The sequence below is a fragment of the Phacochoerus africanus genome, chromosome 9, assembly GCF_016906955.1.
Source record: "Phacochoerus africanus isolate WHEZ1 chromosome 9, ROS_Pafr_v1, whole genome shotgun sequence".
NCBI lineage: Eukaryota > Metazoa > Chordata > Mammalia > Artiodactyla > Suidae > Phacochoerus > Phacochoerus africanus.
In genome coordinates this window covers 55,170,791-55,194,813 of record NC_062552.1, presented here as the reverse complement: position 1 = coordinate 55,194,813, position 24,023 = coordinate 55,170,791, and the positions used below count along the sequence as shown (strand labels likewise).

The 24,023-nt window shown below is 40.2% G+C and overlaps 1 pseudogene; it reads right to left on the bottom strand.

The window, feature by feature from the left end:
* Positions 1-18,004: 18,004 nt before the first annotated feature.
* On the bottom strand, positions 18,005-19,693 carry LOC125136527 (insulin-like growth factor 2 mRNA-binding protein 1; annotated as a pseudogene).
* Positions 19,694-24,023: the final 4,330 nt, after the last annotated feature.

The window sequence follows — 24,023 nt, the reverse complement described above, 5'->3', positions numbered from 1 at the left end:
CCTAAGACATAAGGCACCATTTCTAAATAAAGGAAGTGGTTGTAAATAATTTAAAATAACTAGAAAAGAAAAAGAGAGCTAGAAAAGATTTTTTATCCTCAGATTTTATTCTGCATATACATTAGCATATGTAATGAGTCACAGTTTGTCCATTTACTCAATACAGTTTGGGGAAGAAGATTTTTTTGTTTTTGAAAAGAATAGCATTATTTTAGAAATGTGATGTAGTAGAATGAACGTAGACTTTAAAATCAGTCAAGTGAGAATTTTTCTTTGGGGCTTTATTCTTTTTTATGATCCGAGAGGCAGTATTCTAAGAGCTTTATATGACTCATTTATTGAATCATTGAATATTCATGAAAACCCAATGAGGCATTTTACAAATGAGGAAACCAAGTCTCCCAGAAGAGTTAAATGTTAGGATGCTTATCTCATTGCTCTTCTGTTATTTATGTGTTTGTTTCTCTAAAACAGAGTAACTCTTTGCAGGAAGGTCTTATTCCTATGTCTTTTCCCAGTGCCTAGTACAGGTTCATATGTGTCCAATTCAGCTGGTAAATATTTGACTTTACTTTTTTTTTTTGCTTCCATGAAATGAAAACACAATGGCCACAACCAGAACAATAGAAACTTTAATTGTTTAGACAAAATATCAGTGTTTATTTTTCTATTTTTCCTAAAGTGATGAAAATATAATTATTAGCAAGTATTAAACAGTGAGAAACTCTAGCTAGGTTCTCATCTCTGCTGGGCCCCCTTTTAAGCTAATTTTCATCTCAGTTATACATGCACAGAATTGAAAGAGTCCAGGAGTTTTAGAAGACTTTTTGCAAAACTCAGCTGTCTGCCACGTTTCATGCCACCCTAGCCCTGCTCTCTGAGAGAGACCAACTTGTTTGGTTATTTACCTCCAAATCTCTAAACAGCATCTTGTACTTTTTCCAGTTTTAATTTTTCAGTCTTTGGTATTACCTTTCACGTCTCATGGTAGAAGAGGATTTATCTTTCTTATTCAGCTTCACTCTATGTGCAGAACCCACCTCCCTTCGCATGATAATTAAATTTTGAATAATAATCAGTGTTTACATTATTCTGTGAAAAACACTGAGGCATATAGTCCATGGTTATTTTTTCTTTCCAAAACTGCTTTTTATTTTTCCCGGTGTTAATAATTGTCTCTTTGGAGAGAAGCTGTTATTTGCTTAGATTTTATGTATTTGTCACTTATTCTTCCCTAAACTCCTGCCCTAGTGTCTAAATCTAGTTAGCATACATGGCCTTGACTGGATTGTGTAGCTCTTCTGCTAAAATATTTTGTCATTTATGGAATGAAAGGTCCAGATGACATGAGACTTCTGTTACTTTTATCTCTAAAACTTTATGGTTGCACAGAACAGACCTCTGGATATTTTGTGCTGATCACACCTCAGTGGACAGCAGTGCCAGCCAGCACACAGCTTCCTCTCTGACCTTGTGGCCTTTTCTCAGGTTAGCTGAAGGGTCTCTCTGCCTCCCAGAGCAGCCATGGGACTTAAAGTCTGGCTGGAAGTGGAGTTCCCGCCTTGTGTGTGACTGAAGCTGTTTAGTAAGAGCTGTGTAAGGAATGCATAATGAAGTCACTATACGTTTAGTCCAGCCAGAAGATCAGAGATTAGGGAAATTGACTTGAGTCTTGACAGGTAGAAGCACTGGTTATCTTTTATAGTGAGTAGCGGAAAAACGGAGCCAATAAATAAAGTTGTCTAGGGTGAAATAAAGACTAAATGGCATAGAAGGTACAAGCAAACATTAATTAAAATTTTGTCGAAATAGACATAAAACAGAAAGAACCCTTGGCAGTAGCTTCTCAGAGACCATTATAGGAAATAATGTTGGAGACATAAGCAGGGTGGATCTAAAGACTGTGAGCTTCAGAGATGTTTTGTTTACCTGAATTGTAGACCTGGTATGTTAGTGAGTAGTATCTGAGATGTTATTTGGGGAGATGTCATCATTACCTAATGTATGTGGAAGAAAACTAGAGGACAGAATGAGTCAGTGCTATCTTTATGAGAATTTGCTACGGAAGCTGTCATTCTAAATGGCCAGGACTAGGAGGCCACAGACTGACTCCATGATCTGAAGGACTCAAATTCTTGCATCTTTCCTGTTGGAGTTGAAAAAGAATCCCAGGATAAAAAGCCTAGTTGAAGTGCTGAAAAAACTTCTTAAAATTTAGCATCAAATAAATTAGATTTAAAATTCATCATCCTTATTTTTGTAATGCAGTAATAAACGAGTCGAAAATATGCAATACTGCTTTAATGCTTGTGACATAATCTGTAAACAAAATAAGCAAAGTATGTGTACTTTACATATGGACTTCTAAAAATTGTTCTTCTGGGAGTTCCCATCATGGCTCAGTGGTTAACAAATCCGACTAGGAACCATGAGGTTGCGGGTTCAAACCCTGGCCTTGCTCAGTGGGTTAAGGATCCAGCGTTGCCATGAGCTGTGGTGTGGGTTGAAGATGAGGCTCGGATCCTGTGTTGCTGTGGCTGTGGCATAGGCCGGCGGCTACAGATCAAGCTAGACCCCTAGCCTGAGAACTTCCATATGCCTCAGGAGCAGCCCTAGAAAAGGCAAAAAGACAAAAAAAAAATTAGAAATAAAAATAAATAAATAAAAATTGTTCTTCTAGTTTTTAGTTCTTGAACCTCTGGATCCAGGCTCTGAATACCTTAGGTTCAGATGATTTTAGCAGCTTCCTAATTGCTCATACTTTTTGTCTCATTTTCCTCCAGTCCAGTCTATTTATTGAAAACTAGAGTTTTCATCAGAAATAGTGTTGGTCATGCGTGTTCTCTGACTAGAAAACTTTGGTAAGCTCAAATACTATTTCAGATGCAAGCCTCTTTGTTCATTCATTCATTCCACAGACATGTCTGGGTGCCTTTATACAGCAGGACAGACACTCAGGGCTTCTGCCCTCACAGTCTTTATACTTAGTGTGCACGTTCTCAGTATTCTACCCAGAGACTCTCTTACAGCTAAACAAAAATACCTGCTCACTCCTAAAGTTCTACCCTTGTGCCTTTAAACATAATCAACCTCTCCATCATTTCATAATCCCCTTCTTTCAGAACTGTCTCTATTTATTCACATTCTCATCGCCCTCTATAACTGTGATTTCCCAGGCTTTCTAGTACTTCGTTCCCACTCTATTAGGTTCATTTCTTTTTAGTTTTTCTCAATGAAAATTAAAAAGTTTAAATAAATATATGTATGCTATTGATTAACTATAAGGTAATCTTTTCTTCCTTTGTATTTCCTGTTAGTGCTGAGTATATTTTTTAAAAAGGGAACTATCACCTTCATGATGGTAGCACATCCTATTAGCTGCAACCTTTCATCACACTCTTCTTTTCTAACAGAACCTCATTTTTTTCCCCCAAGAAACCACTCTTGTTTGCATGTCCTTGTATTTTTGGGAAGGGTAGGCTGGGGCCCCAGCCTCTGGTTGTGATGAAGTTTCATTCTTGCCAGTTGATTGGTTTGAACATGATCATGTGACCCAGTTCAGATCCCTGAGATGGAAGGGAAGTCTAGGGGCTTTGAGAAAGGTTCTCCTCCCGGGGTAGGGGTGGGGGCGGGGGAGTTACAAGGGACACTATCCCCTGTGGGTTGAGCACAAAAGGAATTGGTCCAAGTACCAGTCCCCACACTAAGGATGGAGGAACAGAAAACAGGTTAACTTGTGCCCTGGCTGGCATGATTGAGCCATCCTTAAAGGGGATTTCTTATTTGTGAGGATAAGGAAGCTTGGCTGTTTGGGGGTTTTCTCTTATTTGCGGACAGAGGCATCTAGCTAACCCCTCCCCCTTCAATCTCAATTTGGACCCTCCCGTTTCTCACAGCTCTCTGTACATCCCTGTCATGCACTTGCTGTCCCATGTTGTGATGGATCATTTCCCTGTTGGTACCGCAGTTGACCACAAGCTCTGTGAGAGCAGAACTTTCTCTTATTCACAGTTGCGTCCTTAGGAACTAGCCTGGTGCCTGGTCACTGATAAGTTGTTAGTATCTGTATTGATTCACATTACTCTGAAAGTAGACACAAGGTTTCTGGGGCAGGGACAAGTTATTACTTAGGTCTGTAACCTAAGACAGGAGGGTCCAAGTTTATAACTGAAATGTCTCCACATATGTAAACACATATTTCAGGGGCGATCAATCTTTTACTATCCCTTCATTCATTTTTTAAGTTTTAAAGCTTGTCCTTAAACCCAGGTCACAGTAAATTTTCCCAGAAAGCTCTGACTGTGCAGAAGTATAAAAATATTCACTTCTTGAGAGTGATAGAGTAGGTGCTTAATGAACTGTTAAATGGTAACCAAATTAAGAGAATAAATTTAGTTCCATCCATGTTGCTGCAAATGGCATTATTTTGTCCTTTTTATGGCTGAGTAGTATTTCATTGTGTATATATACCACATCTTCCTAATCCAATCCTCTGTTGATGGACATTTGGGTTCTTTCCATGTGTCGGCTATGGTGAACAGTGCTGCAATGAACATGCGTGTGCATGTGTCTTTTTTTAAGGCAAGACTTGTGGTTGCCAAGGGGGAGGGGGAGGGAGTGGGATGGATTTGGAGCTTGGGGCTAATAGATGCAGACTATTGCCTTTGGAATGGATTAGCCATGAGATCTTGTTGTGTAGCACTGGGAACTATGTCTATTCACTTATGATGGAATATGATAATGGGATAAAAAAAGAAATGTGTAACTGGGTCACCATGATGTACAGTAGAAAAAAAATAATGTATTGGGGAAATTAAAAAAAAAAGAATAAATTTAACCCAGAGATCTCAACTGAGACAGGGAATGGGGGCTTTAGGGGTGAGATGGGGCATGTGTAGCAGAATCATCTGGGGGAATTTTTTTCTTGGCAGTATGCTTCCCACTGCTAGATCTAACCTTCTCCTGTCACTGTCACATTCCCTAAGCGTTTGGGGATTTGTGGCCAAAAAGGAGGTGAGAACCTGGACATAGAGTGCCCTGTGTTTGAATCCCCTCCATGTAGGCTTTCCTCTTAAAGTTAGTAATGGAACCATTTGTCTTGACCCCTGATGCAAAGCTACTGGGTCAGTGTTTACATTCATTTCAAATGATTCTTATATTTTGTGTTTTTTTCATATGGATTTGGGCGGATTTCTTAGAGAGTGTTTATTTTTTTTATTAATAGTTTGCTTTTTTCAGAGAGGGTTTGAGGTAACTCTCCAGCAAAAATACCGAATGAAAAAGCATTTGAGCAGAAAATCAGAACTAAGAAAAAGTTAGAAACATGTTGATTGATTTAAAATCAGATTTGGTTCTTTTTTATGTATCATTGATATCTATTATATTAATTTCAAGTGTACAACATAATGATCTGATATTTGTGTATATTTGGACGTGATTACCATGGTAAGTCTACTTAACATCTGTTACAATACATATTTACAGATTTTTTTTCTTGGGACTTTTAAGATTTAGTCTCATAGCAACTTTCTTTTTTTAATTTATTTTTATTAAAGTATAGTTAATGTACAACATTGTGCCAATTTCTGCTGTGCAGAAACATGACCCAGTCATACATATAAATACGTTTCTTTTCTTATATTATCTTCCATCATGGTTTATCCCAAGAGACTGGATATAGTTCCTTGTGCTATGCAGTAGGACCTCATTGCTTATCCATTCCAAATGCAATAGTTTGCACCTACTAACCCCAAACTCCCCATCCATTCCACTCCCTCCCCCTCCCCCTTGGCAACCACAAGTCTGTTCTTCCTGTCCGTGAGTCTGTTTCTGTTTTGTAGATAGGTTCATTTCTGCTATATCTAATGATTCCACATATACGTGATATTTTATGGTATTCATCTTTGTGATGGACTTACTTAGCATGAGAATCTCTAGTTGCATCCGTGTCACTACAAATGCCCTTATTTTCTTATTTCTTATGCTGAGTGGTATTCCACTGTATATATGTACCACATCATCTCAATCCATTCATCTGTCGATGATGTTTCCATGTCCTGGCTATTGTCAGTAGTGCTGAAATGATCATAGGTGTGCATGTATCTTTTTCTAATGAAAGTTTTGTCCAAATATATGCCCAGGGGTGGAATTTCTGGATCGTATTGTAGTTGTATATTTAGTTTTCTGAGGTACCTCCACACTGTTTTCCATACTGGTTGTACCAATTTGCATTCCCACCCTCTTCTCCACACCCTCTCCAGCATTCGTTATTTGTAGATTTATTGATGATAGCCATTCTGACCAGTGTGAGATGGGACCTCATTGGAGTTTTGATTTGCATTTCTCTAATAATTAGCAATGCTGAGCATCTTTTCATGTGCCTGCTGTCCATTTGTATGTCTTCTTTGGAGAAACGTCTCTTTAGGTCTTGTGCTCATTTTTCTAGTGGGTTGTTTGGTTTTTTTGTTATATGAGTTGTTTGCCTGTTCTGGAGATTAGGCCCTTGTTGGTTGCATCTTCTGCACCTATTCCCTCCCATTCTGTTGGTTGTCTTTTTTTAATATATTTTCCTTTGCTGTTCAAAAACCTGTAAGTTTGATTAGGTCTCATTTGTTTATTTTTGTTGTTCTTTCTTTCTTTCTTTTTTCCTTTTTTTTTTTTGTCTTTTTGCCTTTTCTAGGGCTGCTTCCCATGCATATGGAGGTTCCCAGGCTAGGGGCCTAATTGGAGCTGTAGCCACTGGCCTACGCCAGAGCCACAGCAATGCAGGATCCGAGCCTCGACTGCAACCTACACCACAGCTCATGGCAACGCTGGGTCCTTAACCCACTGAGCAAGGCCAGGGATCAAACCCGCAGCCTCATGGTTCCTAGTCGGATTCATTAACCACTGCTCCACGATAGGAACTCCTTTGTTGTTATTTCTATCGCTTTGGGAGACTGACCTAAGAAAACATTTTTATGTTTATGTCAGAGAATATTTGGCCTATGTTCCTTTCTAGGAATGTTATGGTGTCATGTCTTGGCAACTTTCAAATATGCAAAACGGTGTGGACAACGGTAGTTGTCATGCTGTACATTACATGAGCGGGGCTTATTTATTTTATATCTGGAAGTTTGTACCTTTTGACCTCTTTCAACCATTTTGCCCACCCTCTCCACCCCCCATCCCTGGCAACCATCAGTATATTCTATATATTTATGAGCTTGGTTTTTGCTTTCATTTTTTTAGATTCCACATATGAGATCATATGGTATTTGTTTTTCTCTGTCTGACTTACTCCACTTGGCATCATGCCCTCGAGGTCCCTCCATGTTGTTGGAAATGGCAAAAATTCTTTCTTTTGTGTGGCTGAATACTATTACGTTGTGTATATATTCCACATTTTCTTTATCATTTATTCATCAATGGATACTTAGGTTGTTTCCATAGCTTGGCTATTGTAAATATTACTGCAATGAAAACAGGGATACTTTTATCTTTCCAGGTTGGTGTTTCTGTTTTATTCAGGTAAATTCTCAGTGGTTCTGATTTTTATTGTTACCTGCTAGAAAATGGCAAATATCAAGTTCATGGTTCTCAACATTTTCATTTAAGTCGCAGACCCCTTTGATGAAATCTGTGCATCCTCTTGAGAGGAATTGAAGACACACACACTGTCTTTATCCTATGGAAACTTTTGTTGTCAGAGAAGATAACATTACCCATTTATACACCCATTTCTTAAAAAGGGAGAAGTGTTCTTCGTAGTAAATTGTAAAAAAATTTTTTCTATAATAAAATATCTCAAACATATGGAAAAATAAATAGACAATAAAAGTGCATTATCAAATATTATCAGTTTCATAATATTTGCTTTAGTTTTTTTAAAGTAAAATACCGCAGACAATATAGAAACTTCCTGTTTAGCATTTTCGACCCCATTCTCCTTTGTTCCTTCTTTGTGGAAACCACTACCACTATCTTGAATTTAGTGTTTAAAATTTCCATGCATATTTTATACTCTTACTGGCTTTGTGTACAGCTGTAGCTATATATACCTATATAGTATATACACAGTACATATACAGATACAATACTGTTTTATGTAATTTCAAACTTTAGGTGAGTATTTTATTGTCTCTAGGCTTCTGCCCTATTTTTCACCTGACTTTTTATTGTCTTAAAAAAAAACATTACATGAGATCTTCCTTCTTAACAGGTTTTTGGTTTTTGTTTTTTGTTTTTTGTTTTTTTTTTTTTGGTCTTTTTGCCATTTCTTGGGCTGCTCCTGCGGCATATGGGTGTTCCCAGGCTGTAGGTCAAATTGGAGCTGTAGCTGCCGGCCTACATCAGAGCCACAGCAACACCAGATCCGAGCCGCATCTGCGACCTACACCACAGCTCACAGCAACGCCGGATCCTTAACCCACTGAGCAAGGCCAGAGATCGAACCCACAACCTCATGGTTCATAGTCAGATTCGTTTCCAATGTGCCATGATGGGAACTCCCTTAACAGTTTTTTAAGTATACAGTACATTATTGTTGACTCTAAGTACAATGGTGTTATACAGCTGAGTGCTAGAACTTGTTCTTCTTCCATGACTGAAACGCTATGCTCAATAACAGCAGCTCCCACTCCCCCCCACCCCAGGTCCCTGGCAAACACTGTCCTACTTTCTGCTTCTATGAGTTTTACTACTTTAGCTGCATTATTATATAAGTGGAATCATGCACTCTTTGTCCTTTGTATCTGGCTTATTTCACTTAGATGCTGTCCTCAAGGTTCATTCATGTCACATGTGACAAGCTTGCTTTTTTTTTAATGGCTGAATGATAATTCTTTGTCAGAGTTCCCATCATGGCGCAGTGGAAATGAATCCGACTAGGAACCATGAGGTTGCTGGTTCGATCCCTGGCCTTGCTCAGTGGGTCAAGGATCCGGCATTGCTGTGAGCAGTGGGGTAGGTCGCAGACGTGGCTCAGATCTGGCATTGCTGTGGCTGTGGCATAGGCTGGCAGCTGTAGCTCCAATTAGACCCCTAACCTGGGAACCTCCACATGCTATGGGTTCGGCTCTAAAAAAAGCAAATAATAATAATAATAATAATAATCCATTGTATGTTTACACCCTTTATCCATTCATCTGTTGATGGACATTTTGGTTGTTTCCCATTCTTAGCTATTGTGAATAATGTTGCAGTGAACACAGGAGGGCAGATATATCTATGGGATCTTGGTTTCAATTTTTTTTTTTTAATAACCTTGCAGAAGTAGGATTCCTGGATCATTTAGTAATTTTGTTTTTAATTTTTTAAGGAGCCACCATAATTTTGCAGTTGTACCATGTTACCTTCCTGCTAACTGCACACAGGGATTCCAGTTTATCCACATACTTGCCAACACTTATTATTTCTGGGTTTTTTTAATAATAGCCATCCTTACAGGTGTGAGGTGATATCTCATTGTGGTTTTGATTTACATTTTCCTCCTGATTAGTAATGTTGGACATCTTTTCTTATACCTGTTGGCTATTTGTGTATCTTTGTTGAGGAGAAGTCTATTTAAATACAGGGTTAAACCCAACAGCAAAAAAAGCCAATCAATCAATGGAAAAATGGGCAAAAGACCTGAATAGACATTTCTCCAAAGAAGATATACAGATGGCCAACAAACACATGAAAAAATGCTCAACATCGCTGGTTATAAGAGAAATGCAAATCAAAACTACCATGAGATATCACCTCACACCAGTCAGAATGGCCATCATTAATAAATCCACAAATAACAAGTGCTGGAGGGGCTGTGGAGAAAAGGGAACCCTCCTACACTGTTGGTGGGAATGTAAACTGGTACAGCCACTCTGGAGAACAGTTTGGAGATACCTTAGAAATCTATACATAGAACTTCCATATGACCCCGCAATCCCACTCTTGGGCATCTATCTGGACAAAACTCTACCTAAAAGAGACACGTGCACCTGCATGTTCATTGCAGCACTATTCACAATAGCCAAGACATGGAAACAATCCAAATGTCCATCGACAGATGATTGGATTCGGAAGAGGTGGTATATATACACAATGGAATACTACTCAGCCATAAAAAAGAATGACATAATGCCATTTACAGCAACATGGATGGAACTAGAGAATCTCATACTGAGTGAAATGAGCCAGAAAGACAAAGACAAATACCATATGATATCACTCATAACCGGAATCTAATATCCAGCACAAATGAACATCTCCTTAGAAAAGAAAATCATGGACTTGGAGAAGAGACGTGTGGCTGCCTGATGGGAGGGGGAGGGAGTGGGAGGGATCGGGAGCTTGGGCTTATCAGACACAACTTAGAATAGATTTACAAGGAGATCCTGCTGAATAGCATTGAGAACTTTGTCTAGATACTCATGTTGCAACAGAAGAAAGGGTGGGGTAAAAATGTAATTGTAATGTATACATGTAAGGATAACCTGACCCCCTTGCTGTACAGTGGGAAAAAATAAATAAATAAATAAATAAATAAAAATAAATACAGGGTTACTTGATTTTTTTGCCATTGAGTTGTAGAGGACCCTTATATGTCTTCTATCAGATATATGCTTGTAAATATTTTCTCTATTTTCTCAGTTGCCCTTTGAGTCTGTTGGTTATTTCCGTGGCTGTGCAGAAGCTAATGTTGATGTAATAAATGTCCTTTAATATTCATTCATCGTTGGTGTTTGTAGCTGTTCTTGATCCTTTTAAATATATGTAGTATTTCATTATAAGACTATATCTCTATATGTTTATCCATTCTCCTGTTACTTCATGTTTGAATTGTTTCCCATTTTTTGCTGTTATAAACAGTGCTACCAAATATTCTTACCTGTGCTTCCTTATGTACATGTGCCTGTTTCTCTAGTGCACATATTTAGGAGTGGAATTGTTTGGTCACAGATAGGAGCTTCTTTACCTTTATTAAATATTGCCAATTGCTCTCCAAAGTGCTTTAATCTGTTACATTTTTAAAATTACTATATGATGTTCTGTAAGTCTGGTGTAAAAACCGTATTTTGTTGTACTGTTAAATTGCATTGTACTGAGTCTGGTCATCTTGTGTTTATTTTCCAGTCAGATTTCCTTTCCATTAATTGACTGTCTATAGTTTTTTTTTTCTATTTTCTTTCAATTCAGTTGTTTATTTATTGACTTTTGGGAGGTTTTAATTTATTCTGTAAATTAACACTTTGTTGGTTATTTAGCTATCTTTTCTTGATAGCTTGATTTTTCATTTTGTTTAAAGATTCTTTTGTTGTTTAGAATTTTGAAAATTTAACATAGTAATATTTATTGGTCTTTATAATTTCTCCTTTTTTTTTTCCTTTTTTGTTTGGTGGGGAGTTGCACATGTGGCATATGGAGGTTCCCAGGCTAGGGGTCCAATCAAAGCTACAGCTGCCGGCCTACACCACAGCCACAGCAACATGGGATCCAAGCTGCGTCTGAGACCTACACCCACAGCTCATGGAAATGCCAGATCCTTAACCCACTGAGCGAGGCCAGGTATCGAACCCAAATCCTCATGGTTCCTTGTTGAATTTGTTTCTGCTGCACCATGATGGGAACTCCCCATTTTCTACTTTTTGAATCTTATTTTTTTAAGTCTTCATTATGGCAAGAATATTTTTTTTAAAGGAGTTCTTTTTTTTCATATTTAAGTCATTAACTAGCCTGAGAATGTTTCTTTATGGTGTGAATCATGGATTTAATTTTATTTCCTTATAGATGACCTATGTCTCAGCACCATCATTCAGTAGTCCACCCTGTCCCCACTGATTTGCAGTACTACCACTATTAGAGATCAGATTTCCAAACATGCCTCTTTCTGTGTTCTGCTGCTTTCACTTGTTGGTGCTAATTTACTGACCAGGGTTTAATGTGAGGCCTAACATGCTGGAGGGCATTTTGCCTGTGTTCTTCTTCAAGTTGGTCAAGGCTATTTTTGGCTCTCTTTTTCTTAGGAAATTTAGGACCGACTTATCACAGTCCAGGAAAGATCCTATAGAGAGTTTTATTAGATTCATATTGAAATCCAGTTCAATTTAAGGATATTTATTAGGTCTTCCATCCGCAAACATGGTGTATGTTTTTTTTTTCCACTTACGTCTGTAATTTTCTCCATAAAGCTCTTGAAACTTTCCTATTAGATGTATTACTAGAAATCTATGATTAGAAAGCTTTAGCTTTTAGTTTTTTCCTTCCTTCCTTCCTTCTTTCTCTCTTTTTCTTTCTTTCATATAATTGACATAACATATTTGTTTCAGGTGTACAACGTGATGATTGACTTTTGCATGTATTGCAACATGAGCACCACAATCAGCGCAGTTGACATCCACCGCCATACACTGTTGCATTTTTTTTTTCTCATAGTGAGAACTTTCAAGTGCCATTCTCTTGGCTACTTTCAAATATACAGTACAGTGTTATTAACTGTAATCACCATGCTGTGCATCAAATCCCCATGACTTCTTCTTCTTATACCTGAAACTGTGTACATTTTGACCCCTCTCATCCATTTTGCCCATCCCTCACTCATACCTCAGGCAGCCGCCAATCTGTTCTTTCTGTCTGTGAACTCAGATTGTTTTTAAGTTGCCATTTTAAAATCGTAACTTTTCCTAAATTACAAACTGGTGTTTTTTGACTTCTAGGAATTATACTAAGGTCAATTGTATGTGGAACTTATATCTAGCATCAGTGATGAACTTGTTTTTATATTGCTTTTAATAGATAGTCTTCATAATTCTCTATATAAATAATTATCACTTAGAGATGAGGATATTTTTTCACTTCCTGTAAAATTTTATATATAATTTTTATTTCTTGTATTACATCGACTAGTGCCTCTGCATTCTTGAATAGAAGAGAGGATTGTAATCTTCTTGGTCTAATTTCCTGGCTCTTAAGAGGAATATTGTGTTATTTAATCATTAAGTATGATTTTGTTATAGGCTTTTGGTGAAGCAAAGGCAATTCTTTTCTATACTTTATATGGTAGGATTATGATGTTTAAATCATGAAGGTGGGTAAAGAATTAACAGAACCATTCTTATGCTCTAAGGACAGATTTGGCCTTGGATGAACTTTCTATTCTGCTCTTCTGCATCCTGATAAAAGAGAAGAGTCTACCATATTAGCAGGCAGTTATTAGGATAGATGTGACCTTTATTTGGTAAATGTATTTGGACTGGGAGCACAAACTCTGAATTCTCACTTGGAAGCAGTAACTTTGAGCTTCCTGGGGGTACTTTTCAGAGATGGGGACGAACTTCCTGGGGAACCTGGAAGCTGTGGCTGGGACCATTCTTTGAGGTATTGGTTTCTATCTGGGACATGAGGCTTCTAAGCCAGTGTGACTCTGCACCTACCCTGTGACTCATTTTCTTGCACCTAAGTTGTCATCTGAATACCCAAGAGAATAGGTCCTGGTTGGCTATGTGGCTCCTGGGAGGGCTCTTCCCATGAGAGAAACACCTGAAACGTCTCTGCTGGCATGCCATGTTTTCTTCTCATGCACTCTGAGTAGATGGCTGCTCTATGTGGTCTTGGGTAATTGGTAGTTCAGAATGCGTAGCGAGAAGTCCCACATGGGCAGTGCACAGTACATCCAAACAAAATACAGAAATAAGGGTTTACTCAAGCTGATCTAATTTTGTAACTCTCACTTATAGCCTTCAGTTTCTAGTTTTTACCTATTGGAAAACTCATATTCACATCGACTATAAGTTAATGTTTTAAATTCAAACTTACAATAATAAATATATACAATGTTCCACTTTCGTATTTTCACACATTAGGTTTGGTATATGTTTGCCAACTCAAAAATGGTTCTACTACACTAAAAACTTTGATAGCTAATGATTTAGACCTGTGAAGTCCAATGGGTAGGCATTTGCTCTTCTAATATTGCTATTAAAATGAAAATTAAATATAAGTTAACATTCAGGTTCTTGGTTGCGCCAGCCTCACTTCAAGTGCTCAGTAGCCTGTGGATAGCAGCTCCCATACTGGACAGAACAGGCACAGAACATGATCCTTATCACAGAAGGGTCTGCTACTCGGACTTTGTAGGTTTTTATTTTTTCTTCATCCAGCTAGCTAGTGTGTGTTATATGCTTTAAAAAACTGACAGATGAAACAGTCAAGATATCTATCAGGGACAGTATCGAAGACCCCAGCATATGTTATATACCGATCTGCTTGAGAAATATTTCTCAGATTTGCACAGTAGGACACATTCTGTTTCTCCTGAGACTTGCCTCTGCATCACGGCAGGTGTGACTTTTGTAGTCGATTGGTTTTCTTTTTACTTTATCAACCAGATAGTGGAAGTCCAAATTTATGGCCTACATAATTGCATGCTTTTTTTTTCTTGTTTGAATTTGTATATTATAAAATATAATTATATTATAATGTCTGCATTTGTATAGGTTGTATCAAATGCTTCGAGAAAAGAGGGTAGAGTGTAAAAATAGTAATGAATAAGGTCCTTCGAGATGTCAGTTGAGGCATTCCTGTTGTGGCTCAGTGGTTGACAAATCTGACTAGGAACCATGAGGTTGTGGGTTCGATCCCTGGCCTTGCTCAGCAGGTTAAGGATCCAGTGTTGCCGTGAGCTGTGGTGCAGGTCGAAGATGTGGCTCGGATCCCGTGTGGCTGTAGCTCTGGCGGTAGGCTGGCGGCAGGCTGGCGGCTACAGCTCCGATTGGACCCCTAGCCTGGGAACCTCCATATGCCACGGGCGCAGCACAAGAAATGTCAAAAGGCCAAAAAAAAAAAAAGAGAGAGATGTCAATTGATACTTGGGTCATTTATTACTTTATTCACTTATTAGGAGCCACTTGTTACTGAACTTTGGTAGTGAAAAGAAGCAAAAGAAGCTAAGTACAGTTCTTGGCTGATTATGAGTATAATACACATAATCTGGATGGCTTTACCAGTGACCGTGGCTGAGAAGGTACTACGAAAACCCAGTTTAATTCACTTTCTAACATGTTTTTATTTTTTAAAATAATTTGAAGAACTGCCTTACCTAAAATACTTGTAAAACTTAATAAATACATAATAAGTATAAATAAATAAGTGAAGACCATCAGCTTCTCTTTTGCTTTGCTTTTCTCTTTTATATAAATATCAACAAGCCACAAAGAAAAACAGGTTTTAAAAAAGAGGTGGGGGAGAACAAAAAGGAAAGTAATTGCTGAGGTAACTTCATACCTTGAGGTAGTTTACTCTGCACACAGCATTATCCGACTGGCTCTGCCCACAGGTCCTCTAGTCTTGTTACTGTTGCTGCTGCAAGGTCGGAAGGAGGGCAATCCGAGCATCACGGGCTTCTCCACACGCAGAGGCCTTCCCCCCTTCCCCGCACACTTGATAGCGTTGTCAAGGTAGCTAGAGTGCCCCACCTGGCTAACAGGCACTGACAATCAGTCCATCAGGAGTGGAGGCCTAACCTCATTTAACTGATGGCTGATGTCTATCACAAGTGTTGAAAAACGGGATCTTGGAGTTCACATCACGACTCAGTGGAAACAAATCTGTCTAATATCCATGAGGATGCAGGTTCCATCCCTGGCCTCGCTCGGTGTGTTAAGGATCTGGCGTTGCTATAAGCTGTGGTGTAAGTTGCAGACATGGCTCAGATCTGCTGGTGTGGCTCTGGCATAAGCTGGCAGCTACAGCTCCAATTTGACCCCTAGCGTGGGAACTTCCATATGCTGTGGGTATAGCCCTAATAAGACAAAAATAAGAAAAAGAGATCTTACTGAGCCTGGGAAATTCATAAATTAAGCTTGTTCAGCCCTTTGTGTACAATGTTGCCGGTATTTTGAACTTTGTTTTCTTAGGCACACATAACATCATGCCAATGACTTGTGGAGGCAGAAGCCATCAGTTAAATATGCCTCTAAGATAGAAGCCATCAGTTAAACATGCCTCTCCAATTTACTGAATATTCATAATAGATGTCAGACAGACCTCACCTTTATCAGGAGCTCAGGGTTGGGGTCCACATCCCACCACCACCAAGGGAACAGTGTCCTGGGGGAAGCCCCCCACAACCCCTATTTCTGGGAACCAGCCCTTTTGGGAGCTCAGGGGCTGGGGTGAGGGTGCAGTGGCAGCCTTTGAGGCCACTCAAGTCCTCCATGGAACTGAGACTATTTTTTAAGATTTTTATTTTTTCTATTACAGTTGATTTACAAAGTTCTGTCAATTTCTGCTGTACAGCAAAGTGACCCAGTCATACATATATCTACATTCTTTTTCTCACATTATCCTGCATCATGTTCCATCACAAGTGACAAGATATAGAACTGAGACTTTATCAAGGGGAGTTAGTGTCCCTTTCTCGGTGCTCATATCCAATCATTAAAATAGACTTCACAAACATATAAAATCTGCCTGAGAATGACAGGAATCAGGGACAGTACCATGCTCAGCCCCTGTCCCACTGAGCATTCAGTACCTGGACAGGCTGTGGGACTCAGATGGTTAGATGGACACGAACGGGGCAGGGAATCTCGATGGGGAAGACCCAACAGAGCGGGAAAATTTTAACTGTGCCGATTTTTGAAGGTCGTGATCTGGAGTCAATCAGCCACAGGGATACTCCTTCTAAACATGGATGACCATATACTTTAAACATCTTTCTCCTTGTTTCTCTCCCATCCTTTCTTTATTCCTCGCTGTTCCTATTGGTTGGTTAGAAGGGACTGGAATTAACATACAGATGCTGATGTATCTGCTCTTTTTAAATCAGTAACTTTAGCAAAGCAATGCACTGGTTCCCATCTTGCTGGGAGCAGAAAGATCATTAGCGTGACTGTAAGGAAGAGGCTATGTCCGGGCATGAGGGTAGAAGTATTGGGGTCAGTAAACCAGGTAGGAGAAGGTGGGAAGGATTTTAAGGTCAAGAATCAAACCATCCTTTTGATAGGGATAGGGTAGGCACAGGTGCTTATAGAAGTCCCAATAGGGGATCACAGATAAAGAGGGAAACCTGGGGGATGTTGGGAGACTACTGTAAGCTCAAGAAAACCATCAGAACAAGGCAGCCTTGCTTAACTAGTGGAGGTGCAAGAATTGCCTCAGGTCATTGGGTGGGGGTTGGGATGAGGTCTGCATTCAGCTTCAGACCGAGGGCAAATGTTTGAAGACCACCCTTCACCTGATTTCAATACACACCTTACCGGATACTAAGGAGGAGCTACGACTCTCAGAAAGGAAGAGGTGGGCCTTTCCAACCCTCACGCCCCTTAGATGATAAAACCATGGCCCACTGGATCCTCAGGCAGAGCTTCCTTGCCAGCCTGCTTGCACCTCTTACAAGCGTCCTATCCTAATAAATCTGTTTCTTGCCTATCACTTTGTCTCTCGCTGAATTCCTTCTGCATGGAGGCATGAAGAACCTGAGCCTTGGTGAGTCCAGACACAGGGTGAGTGATTTGAGTGATTCTAATTTAAAACTGTGCGTTTGAATCCCAATCTGGGTTTATGTGTTTGAGGCCAGCATGTGGGTTTCGGTCCCAGTCTGATTTTTGTCTGGGTTTGAGTTCTGGCACGTGGGTTCAGGGCCCAGTCTGTGTCCTGGCTAGGTTGAGGCCATTAATGCTGTCAGTTTCACTTTGAGACTGATTAAAACACCCCTCTGCATGTTTTAAAAACCTGAAGGAAGTTTTACTTCTCTTCCCACTGGTGTCTGACCTGCCCTCTTGGTGGGACAAGGAGAACTTAAAACAATCCATGTTGAAAAGCACTCTGAGCTAGAATTTGCAGGGGTGGGCACTGTTGGCCCAGTTGGGTGTTTGGGACTGAGATCAGGGTTCCTCACTGGAACATTCTTCTCAAGCAAGTAGACAAACCTGATCTATGTCCCGGCCCAAGTGCCCCTGATTCCCTCTCATTCTCTGGCCTGCCAGAGGGAACACGATCTCGATCTCAGCCGGTTGCTCTTGGGTCAACGTGATGAAGGGGCTGGTCACTTCCTCCACACCTGGGCCTGGTTACTCTGTCCCTTTTGGTGCAGCTGTTTGACATGGGCCAAGATGTCTTGTATCTTCCGCTGAGCCATCTGGCTGGCATGAAAATGCCCAATGATCTTGACAATGACCTGGTCTGGTCATCAGGGGTCTGGTCTCTCGGCACCACCACCTCAGCCACCATCAAATTCTGCAGCTCATTCACCATTGCACCACTTTTCCTGGTGACCCGGCCGGCTGCTGATGCTGGCATCCGGAAATGGGTCTCCAGCTTTACTTCCTCCTTGGAACCAGGGAAGTTCTCCTCCTTGAGTTTTCCAGCAATGCTTCCCTGAGCCTTGAATTGGGCCTCTGGGGGTCCAGTGATGATGACCATACACACTGTGGAGTTGGGAGTTTCGGGAAGAGCACTCTTGATGGAGGTGCTGGCGAAACTCAAGAGTTGTTTGATGTGCTGCCCCTTCTTGACAATGATGGTGCCCACCACCTGGGCAGGAGCGAACACCTGCAGCATCTCCTGCTCTGGAGCCATAAAGGAACTCTAGGGGACCCCTCCAGGGACACTGCTGGGAGGCGGTGGGACTGCACTGGAGGAGGCTGGAAAGAGACCTCCAGCAGCCAAGTTCAAGCTGGGGATGAGATGAGGCTGCAGAATCACGGCAGCCACTTCATTCTTGTCGGCTTCCCGGACTTTCTTCGTATCCTCCTGCTCGGCCCTGCAGCAGTTCTTAATGGCCCCCTTCACAGTGATGGTTCTCTTGGGGGTTATAGACAGTGAGGTCCTGCAGTGAGGAGATGGTTATTTTCCTGTGTTCTGCCCCACCTTCCCCAGATTGTGCCCTTCCTTGCCAGTGAGATGCCCCACAAGGTTCTTATGGGCCAGGATCTTCAGGGGAACCTCATCGGCCATGTAGGTGTCTGCCGCCCCCTTGTGCATAATCTCCAAGATTATTTTACAGTGGGATGAGCAGCCCTCAGGGGTTGAGTGGACACTGATGGCCCTCTCAGCAGCGCCCGCATTCTCCTTCCTATGCACATTGATCTTGCACTGGGTCTGTTTTGTGATGTTGTGCATGGTGGGCACCCTCCTTGCTGATGATGGCACCCACCTACTGGGTGGGCACCAGGAGCCGCGGGGGGGGTGCCCACTTGCTGCTGCTTGGCTGGGCCCCTGGCTGCCACAGAGGAGCCCTGGCGGGGCTGATCCCAGAACCAAGATTTCCTTGGCAGCCATCCTCAGAGCCCTGGGCTATCTGCTCATCAGGAATGTAGGAGAGCTTCAAGACATGGTTCTCCAGCTGGTGACCATGCAGCTTCATGATGCTTTTGCCTGGTCTGTTCCTGGTCACATTCACTACTGCTGTCTCACTCTCAGTGTTCACTTGCTCACAGTTCTTTACCACACTGAGCAGGCAGGCTGTCCAGTACCTCTGGTCGCAGCTGGGATGGAATATTTTGGATCTGTATTTCCCAACTCCTTTGTTCTAGGCGTTTTCCATGCAGTTCCACTTTCCTGGGGAAAGTTTTGACGGCTTTCATCACCCAGTGCTCATCTGGGCAGTCCACGAAGGCATAGCGGGATCTGACCAAGAAACGGCCACTGTAGGAGATCTCGTGCTCCGCAAATACTTTCACCAAGTCCGCAGGAGTCAGCGCTTCTTGAGGTTGCCAATATACAGCTTATTCATGGTGGTGGTCTCGGTCGGTGGGGGACCCAGGCAAAGCCAAGCGGGCGGGTGTGGACAGCGAGTCTCCTAGGCCAGGCAGGAGGTGGCAGCAGCAGAGGCAAACTTTCTTTGCACCCCACTTCTCCGGGCCGGGCGGGGAGGGCAGCAGAGGACATGCAGAGGTAAAGGACCCACAGCTGGAAGGCAGACGATGCCACGCAGCTCCTTCCCTTCTGTCTGAAACCCTTCTGAATGGGCAGGTGTGCCACTTTTCTCCCTATTTTAGCTTTAATGTAGTGAATTTTTATTTTTTAGAATAGAAATATAAATAGATTTATTGATTAATAAATATTTCCAAAGTTTCCCTTTTTACTTTCAAAAGTATCTTAGATTGTATGATAATTTGTATGATTAGTGATAGAGGATATTTTATTGTGGTTCCTCCCAAAGAGATTTCTTAAAACAAAATCCACCAAGTATTGCTGTTATTATATCATATCACCCACAGCTCCAGGGCCAGGAAGTAACTTGTCCTGAGTGATCACTTAAAAAGAAAAAAGGAAAGAAAGAAAGAAAAGAAAAGAAGAGAAGAAATAGAAGTTATTCCTTATCTAGACAGTTTACTCCTGAGCTTTCTGTGCTGGTTATAAGTCCAGTTTTCTTTCTCATGCGAGCATTTTATTTATGCTTTTCAGGGTGAGAACAGTTTAGGATATTTTACCCTCTGGCATTTCTCTGCCTCCCTGGTGATTTAAGCTCATACCTGCCAGTTTATGGGAGATGATAGAACCCTGCAACATCTAAGTTGATGCTGCTGTGTGTTTTGATTTACTGCTTTTTTAAAAAAAGGAAAAATTTTAAACTTCAATGTCTTAAAATATCAGGCACTTTAATTGGGGTTCTTTAAATTTTGTTGTCGAATAATGATGGCAATTATTATAATTCCAATAAATGAATGTTTAAAATAGTGGGATTCTGGAAGAAATAAATCCCTTGATAATAAAAAAGGTAATGAAAACATTTTTTCTTTAAATTTTTATTACAGTTTATTTACAATATTCTGTCAATTTCTGCTATAGAGCAAAGTAACCCAGTTTTATGTGGATTCTTTTTCTCATATTATCCTCCATCATGTTCCATCACAAGTGACTGGATATAGTTCCCTGTGCTGTACAGTAGCAACTCATTACTTATCCACTCCAAATGCAGTAGTTTGCATCTACTAACCCCACAATCCCCATTCTTCACACTCCCTCGCCCTCCCCCTCGGACACCACAAATCTGTTCTCCATGTCCATGAGTTTGTTTCTTTTCTGTATGTAGGTTCATTTGTGCCGTATATTAGGTTCCAGCAGTAAGCGGTTTTGTATGGCATTTGTCTTTCTCCTTCTGACTTACTTCGCTTAGTATGAGAGTCTCTAGTTCCATCCATGTTGTCACAAATGGCATTGTTTTGTTCTTTTATGGCTGAGTAGTATTCCATTGTGTATATATACCACATCTTAATCCATTCATCTGTTGATGGATATTTAATTTGTTTCCATGTCTCGGCTATTGTAAATAGTTCTGCAATGAACATACGGGTGCATGTACCTTTTTCAGTGAAAGTTTTGTCTGGATATATGCCCAAGAGTGGGATTCCTGGGTCATATGGTAGTTCTTTTCTTTTTTTCTTTTTTTTTTTTTTTTGTCTTTTGTCTTTTGAGGGCCACACCTTCTGCATATGGAGGTTCTCATGCTAGGGGTCAAATCGGAGCTGCAGGTCTATGCCATAGCCACAGCAATGTGGGATCCAAGCCGTGTCTGAGACCTACCCCACAGCTCACAGCAACACCAGATCCTTAACCCACTGAGCGAGGCCAGGAATGGAATCCCCATCCTCATGGATACTAGTCAGATCCATTAGCAAACTGAGCCATGGTGGGAACTCCTGGTAGTTCTATATTTAGTTTTCTGAGGCACCTCCATACTGCTTTCCATAGTGGTTGTGCCAGTTTACATTCCCACCAGCAGTGTAGGAAGGTTCCCTTTTCTCCACACCCTCTCCGGCATTTGTTATTTGTAGGCTTATTAATGATAGCCATTCTGACCAGTGTGAGGTGGTACCTCATTAGAGTTTTCATTTGCATTTCTCTAGTAATTAGTTTTGCTGAGAATTTCATGAAAGCACTTTCTATGTGCAATACTTTAGCTTTTAAGAAATATATTGAGGACCTCAATTTATTAAAGATTTAAGGGCACTCTCCTTAGTACTTTATTTCACTTTTATATTATGAATGCAAAAATATTGGTAAGGCAACTGTTATGAATTTTTTAATGAAACTATATCTATCAAAAACTGTATTTTCACACAGGATGTATTTTGGTTAACTTGAAATCAATGCTAGATTGTTTCATGGAAATATAATTTTTAAAGTTCTTTCTATTTGAAAACAATAATTTTTTCCCCTGATGATATAGATAATATCATAAAACCTCTCTGGATTTAACTTTCTTTCTTTTTTTTTTTGTCTTTTTGCCTTTTCTAGGGCTGCTCCCATGGCATATGGAGGTTCCCAAGCTAGGAGTCTAATTGGAGCTGCCCTACGCCAGAGCCACAACACAGAATCTGAGCCGCGTCTGCAACCTACACCATAGCTTGCAGCAACGCTGGATCCTTAACCCACTGAGCAAGGCCAGGGATAGAACCCACAAACTCATGGTTCCTAGTCGGATTCATTAACCAGTGAACCATGATGGGAACTCCTAACTTTCTTTCGTAATGAAAGAGATGAAGAAAAGTATTCGTTGTTTCTAAACAAAACTTCTGAATAAAACTTAAAGAGTTGAGCCAGTTATTTTGATAATACTTTTTGTTCACAGTGAAAGCTCCTAGTTCTCTTTTTATATCCATTGAATCTGTTCTGATAAAACTAGGAAACTTTGAGATTGTACCAGGGTCTGGTGTTGGAATGCTAAGGTCAAAACAATGAATGAATATGCAAGATGCTCATTACAATGGGGTTACTTAATTCTAGTCCTTATCTATACTGTCCAATATGGAAGCCAGTGGCTGCATGTAGCTGTTGACATTTGAGATATGGCTGGTCCCAATTGAGATGTGCTGTGAATAAAATACACACCACATTTCAGGGGCTTAGCATGAAAATAAGACTGTAAATATTTTATTGGTAATTTTTGTATGAATCACACATTGAAATGATAATATGTTGGATATATTGGGTCAAACAAACATTATTAAAATTAATTTCACTTGTTTTCTTTCATGTTTTTAATGTGGTTTCTAGACAGCTATAAATTCCTTGTGACTGACATTGTATTTCCAATGGACAGAACTGGAAATATGTATCATCATAGATGATCAACATACTTAGTCATCCATCCAATACTCAGCACTCTGTAGACCTGGAAACTTCTGGGCTGTGTAAGGATCAAGAAACTTAAGTATGTACTGTTTTAAGAATATGGTTCTTTGATTCAGCAAACATTTTCTGAGTACCTACCACATACCAGATAATTTTCTAGGCACTGGTGTTATAGTAGTAAACAAAACAAACAAAAACTTCCTGCCTTTGTGGAGTTAACATTCTGTTAGTGAAACAGATTAAAAACATAAATAAATATTTAAGTATAAATAAGTATCAGCATATACTTATACGAGTGCTAGTATATAAGTATATACTTACACAAATAAATACATAATCTATTTGAAGATAGTAAGTGCTTTGGAGAAAACGCAAGGGAGTTTTCATTTGCAAATAGGGTGTTCAGGAACAAACTCACTGAACAGGTGCTATTTGAGCAAAGACTTGAAGAAAGTAAGAGGGAGAGCCCTGTCGATATTTGAGGAAGAGTTTTCAAGGAAGAGGGAGTAGCAGATGCAAAGACCTTGAGGCAGGACTGTGCCTGGCTTGTCGGAAGAGTAGGAGGCTAGGTGATTGATTGGAGTGGAGTGAGTGATGAGGAGAGAAGGAGATGGAAGGTAATGAATGGTGACATCAGGTGAGCATCAGGTGGTTAGCGGTTACATCAGATGAGCATCAGGTGGTTAATGTCTATGGAGACACACCCCTTGAGAACTGGGCCATAAAATAGAAATAAATAATTCCAAAACTGAGCAAAACCATCCGAGGCTATAATTCATAGGGGAACTCAGATTCTACAGTTTAAGTTCAAGCAACTTCCTAAAAGAACTCTTAAATCAACACTTAGAAAACTGAGGTCTGTCTGTCACCTGTTGACTGGATGAAAGAAATGGAGTATATCCATGTAATGGAATACTATTTGGCAATAAAAAATGAAAGAAATTCTGATATTTCTGGATGAATCTTTTTTTTTCTTTTTTGGCCAC